This window comes from Tachyglossus aculeatus, chromosome 17, assembly GCF_015852505.1.
Source record: "Tachyglossus aculeatus isolate mTacAcu1 chromosome 17, mTacAcu1.pri, whole genome shotgun sequence".
NCBI classification, from domain to species: domain Eukaryota; kingdom Metazoa; phylum Chordata; class Mammalia; order Monotremata; family Tachyglossidae; genus Tachyglossus; species Tachyglossus aculeatus.
The window spans coordinates 41861702-41867701 of NC_052082.1; positions in this window are offsets into that span (position 1 = coordinate 41861702).

Here is a 6000-nt window from a genome sequence, read left to right on the forward strand (position 1 = left end):
ATATCTGTAATCTGTTTTATTTATTCATTCAATTGTATTTATTGAGCACTTACTGTGTGCAGAGCACTGTACTAAGCACTTGGGAAGTACAAGTTGGCAACATAATTAATATTAATATTAATGTCCATCTCCCCCTCTAATAATAATAATGATGACATTTGGTAATTGCTTACTATGTGCCAGGCAGTGTTCAAAGCGCTGGGATGGATACAAGGTAATTGGGTTGGACACAGTCAACGTCCCACATGGGGCTCACAGTCCTAATCCCCATTTTACAGATGAGGTAACTGAGGCACAGAGAAGTGGAGTGACTTCCCCAAGGTCACACAGTCGACAAGTGGCGGAGCCGGGATTAGAAGCCATGTCCTCTGACTCCCAAGCCCGTGTTCTTGCCACTAGGCCATGGTGCTTGATAGAGAGCTCCTTGTGGGCAGGGAACGTGCCCACCAACTCTGTTATAATAATAATAATAATAATGATAATAATAATAATAATAATGGTATTTGTTAAGCACTTACTATGTGCAAAGCATTGTTCTAAGCGCTGGGGGGATACAAGGTGATCAGGTTGTCCCACATGGGACTCACGATCTTAATCCCCATTTTACAGATGAGGGAACTGAGGCACAGAGAAGTGACTTGCCCAAAGTCACACGGCTGATAAGTGGCAGAGCTGGGATTAAAACCCATGACCTCTGACTCCCAAGCCCGTTCTCTTTCCACCGAGTCACGCTGCTTCTCTGTTGTACTCTCCCAACTGCTTTGTACAGTGCTTCACAAGGTAAGTGCTCAATAAATTCCACTGATTGATTGATTGATTAATCGTTCTCTCCCAAGGGCTAATTACAGCCCTTGGCATATATCCCCAGCACTTAGAAGAGTGCTTGGCACATAGTAAGCACTTAACAAATGCCATCATCAGTAAACCCTAAATCAATATGATTTATTGAGTGACTACTAATTCTGTAGTACTCTGCTCTCTCAAGTGCTTAGTACAGCACTTTGCACACGATAAGCGCTCAATAAATACCATTGATTGGTGGGCAGGAAATGTGTCTGTTTGTTGTTATATGGTACACTCCCAAGCGCTAAGTACAGTGCTTTGCACACAGTAAGCCCTCAATAATTGCGATTGAATGAATGAGAAAGTGGAAAGATCCCGGGCTTGGGACTCAGAGGATGTGGGTTCTAATCCTGTCTCCGCCACTTGCCTGCTGGGCGACTTTGGGCAAGTCACTTCACTTCTCTGTTCCTCATTTACCTCGTCTGTAAAATGGGGATTAAGACTGTGAGCCCCACGTGGGACAACCTGATTACCTTGTATTTACCCCAGTGCTTGGCACCTAGTAAGCGCTTAACAAATACCGTAATTATTATTACTTAATGAATTATTCTCGATTCTGGAGGAGGTCTTGTACTTCCCAAACGCTTAGTACAGTGCTCTGCACACAGTAAGCGCTCAATAAATACGATTGATTGATTGATTGATTTTAGCTACGGGGCTATTGCAATAGCTCCAAGCAGCCAGAAGGGGGCCTCCTCTCGGCCTACACTGTCCTATTGTTTTCTTTATTATTAATATTAATAATAATAATAATAATGGCATTTGTTAAGCGCTTACTATGTGCAGAGCACTGTTCTAAGCGCTGGGAGGAGATACAAGGTGATCAAGTTGTCCCACATGGGGCTCACAGTCGTAATCCCCATTTTACAGATGAGGGAACTGAGGCCCAGAGAAGTGAAGTGACTTGCCCAAGGTCACACAGCAGACATGTGGCAGAGCCGGGATTCGAACCCATGACCTCTGGCTCCAAAGCCCGGGCTCTTTCCCACTGAGCCATGCTGCTTCTCTAACTGGTTTCCCCTGGCTGCCTATGAGCAATCCTTTGCTTGTAATCGTTTTTTGCCCCCCAAATTCTGTCCTCCGTTTGCACCACAAGTCTTTCACGATGCACCGACATTGGCAGGCTTCGAAGCAGCACCTGAGTGACTCTAACCGGCTTTTTAATGACCAGAGTCAATCCGGAGTGGACCGAGAATGGAAACGGACGGCTGCGTGGCCTAGTGGAAACAGCTCGGAGCCGGGAGTCAGAGAACCTGAGTTATAATCCTGTTCTGCCCCTCGTATGCTGTGTGACATTGGGTAAGTCACTTCACTTCTCCGTTGCCTCAGTTACCGCGTCTGTAAAATGAGGATTAAGTCCTCCTACCTGTCTTAGAATGTGTGTAACATGTGGGACTGTATCCAACCTGATTATCTTTTATCTACCGCAGCGCTTAGGACAGTGCCTGGAACATAGTGCTTAACATGTGCCATTTAAAAAAAAAATGATCCTGGCAGCAGAGTGAAGTAAGGACTTTCATGGGGACAGACAGGAGTCAGGGAAGGCGGCAAAAAATCAGTAGTCAGGGTGGAATGTGAGAAGTGCTTGGATCAGCTTAACAGCAGACTGGAAGTAGAGAAAAGGGTGAATTTTAGTGATGTTGTGAAGGCAACCAACAGGATTGTGTGACGGATTGAGTTGCGGGTTGAGTGAGAGGCGTACTTGGGGAACAAGGAGGATGGTGGTGCCATCTACAGTGCCCGTAGTAAGTGCTTAATAAATGCTATTATTATTATAATTGTTATGATTGTTATTATTATTATTAGTGACAGGAAAGCCGGGGAAGATGGGGTTTGGTTGAGAAGGTGAGTTGGTCTGTTTTGGACATGTTTAGTTGAACAGACATCCAAGTGGTAATGTCCTAAAGGCAGGAGGAAATGCAAGACTGCAGATAAGGAGAGAGGTTGGGGCTGGAGATGTAGATTTGTCAATCCTAGAGGTGGTAGTTAAAGCCATGGGAGCGAATGAATTCTCCAAGGGAGTGGATTTGCTGGAGAATAGAAGGGGACCCAGAACTGAGCCTTGAGGGACCCCCACAGTTAGGTGGTGGGAAGCAGAGGAGGAGCCCGTGAAGACTGAGAATGAGAGAGCCGGGAGAGGACAATTGTCAGTGTCATACATAGCACTTAATAAATGTTATTATTATTATTGAATGAGGAAAGCCTGGGTCCCTTTCTGGCTTCAGCTGCATGTGTCTGCTATATTGTTATACTGTATTCTCCTAAGCGCTTAGGTACAGTGTTCTGCACACAGTAAGCACTCAAGAAATACGACTGACTGACCGTTTGCTGTCAGGGGCCTGGGAGATCTCTTCTGTTGACTGTAAGCTCTCCTCTCCCAAGCGCTTAGCTCAATAAATACATTCCATTGATTGATCGATTGATTCCCCAAGCCATAGGAGATGAGGGACTGGCGAGGCCCAGGGAAGTTTCACTCAGTTTCACAACCTTTTTCTTCCCCCCGAGGACAAAGCTTGAAGAGTAGATGAGAACCAGACGAAAGAGCTTTATTCATGAATAGCGGAGGGGCAGAACGGGACACCTGAGAGAGGGAGACTTCGAACATCTTCTTCCCTGGGTACAGGCCGCCTCCTGCCCCTCATTATCCGGGAAAGCATCTGTGATCGCAGGTGGAACGGATCTCTGGGAAAATCTAGCACCGTGGGCCTGCCAGCTGCAGTGCCAAGATTCGTAATAGCGGAGGGACCTGACATTCAGACAGAGCAGAGCTTGGGGGTGGGGGCGGTCTCCTCACAACCCTGAGGCTCCGTTTAATGAGATCTGCCGGGACCCCCCCAGTTTGTCAGTCAAGCCCGGCTCCCGACACCGGCCATGACATCGGATGCTTTTTCTCTGAGACTTCGGCCTACAGCTGTGAACGACAAACGGGAGCTAAAAATACCTGTGGCAGTGGAGCAACAGGGGCGGGATCTGAGCGGAGGGATGTGCCGCTGCCTGTCAGCCTCTGTGAACGTCATTCCGAGGGAGCAGGTGAGGAGTTGGAATAATAATAATAATAATAATAATAATAATAATAATAATAACAATGCTGGTACTTGTTAAGTGCTTACTATATGCCAGGCACTGTTCTAAGTGCTGGGGTAAATAACAAGCTAATCATTCATTCATTCAATCATATTTATTGAGCACTTACTGTGTGCAGAGCACTGTACTAAGTGCTTGGAAAGTACACTACAGCAATAAAGAGACAATCCCTGCCCACAATGGACTCACAGTCTAAAGGGGGCGAGACAGACATCAGTACACATAAACAGGCATCAATATAAATAGAATTATACATATAAACATATACATTAGTGCTGTGGGGCGGGGGGGGGGGGGGCGGGGAGAGCAAAGGGAGTGAGTCAGGAGTGGGAGCTAAGGAAAAGTAGGCCTTAGGCTAGGAAGGCCTCTTGGAGGAGGTACATCTTCAGTAGAGGTTTGAAGACAGAGGGAAAAGAGTGATTGGTGGAAAAATATGGAACGTTTCATGAATTTGTGTATCACCTATGTGCAAGGTACTGTACTTAGCGGTGGGGTAAATACAAGCTAATTAGGCTGGACTCAGTTCATGCACCACATGGGGCTCGTAATCTTAATCCCCAGATGGGGTTGCACACAGTCCCTGTCCCACATGGGGTTCACACTCTTAGTCCCCATCTTACAGGTGAGGGAACTAAGGCATGGAGAAGTGAAGTGACTTGTCCAAGGTCACACAGCAAACAAGTGGTGAAGCTGGGATTAGAACCCATGACCTTCCGACTCCAAGGCCCATGTGCGCTATCCTCTAGGTGATGCTGCTTCATCTCTATTATTACTCTTACTCTATTATTCATCTTATTACTCTATTTATTACTCTATTTGACTTGTACATATTCTATTTATTTTATTTTGTTAATATGTTTTGTTTTGTTCTCTGTCTCCCCCTTCTAGACTGTGAGCCCACTGTTGGGTAGGGACCGTCTCTATATGTTGCCAACCTGTACTTCCCAAGCGCTTAGTACAGTGCTCTGCACACAGTAAGCGCTCTATAAATACGATTGAATGAATGAATGAATGAATCTCTGTCCCTTGCTTCCCACAGCACAGCAGGGAGACCTGATTCAATTCATATCAGAGGACTCTGTGCCCCAGGGAGGTCAGAGGCCCAGCTGTGTGGACTGAATTATACTCCCCTGCTGAGAGTAAGAATAATGATAATAATAGTTAATAATAGTATTTGTTAAGTGCTTACTATGTGCCAAGCACTGTTCTAAGTATTGGGGTAGATATAAGGTAACCAGTCCCTGTCTCACATGGGGCTCGCAATCTTAATCCCCATTTTGCAGATGAGGTACCTGAGGCCCAGTGAAGTGATTTGCCCCAGGTCACACAGCAGATAAGTGGCAAGGCCAGGATTGGAACCCAGGTCCTTCTGATTCTCAGGCCCATGCTCTATCCACTAGGCCACACTGCTGCTCATAATGAAGATGCAGTGTGGCTCTGTGGAAAGAACCTGGGCTTTGGAGTCAGAGGTCATGGGTTCAAATCCCGGCTCCCCCACTTGTCAGCTGTGTGACTTTGGGCAAGTCATTTAACTTCTCTGCGCCTCAGTTACCACATCTGCAAAATGGGGATTAAGACTGTGAGCCCCCTGTGGGGCAACCTGATCACCTTGTAACCTCCCCAGCGCTTAGAACAGTGCTTTGCACATAGTAAGCACTTAATAAATGCTATTATCATTATTATTATTATTAGAGGTCAGAATTACAGTGAGCTGTCCTGGTGGGGTCTGGCTAGCTCCCAGAGTGCCAGGAAGCAGGAAGCCCACAAAGAGCTTATAGTCAAGAGGGGGAGACAGACATTCATAGAAACAAATAAATTACATATATGTATATAAGAGCTCTGGGGCTGGGAGAAGGGATGAATAAAGGGAGTGAGTCAGGGCGATGCAGATGAGAGTTGGAATAAAGTGAATTACAAAAGACTGTGAGCCCCCCGTGGGACAACCTGATCACCTTGTATCCTCCCCAGCCCGTAGAACAGTGCTTTGCACATAGTAAGCGCTTAACAAATGCCATCATTATTATCATTAGATAGGGGTTATCATCCAGTATAATGATATGCACATCAATGTTG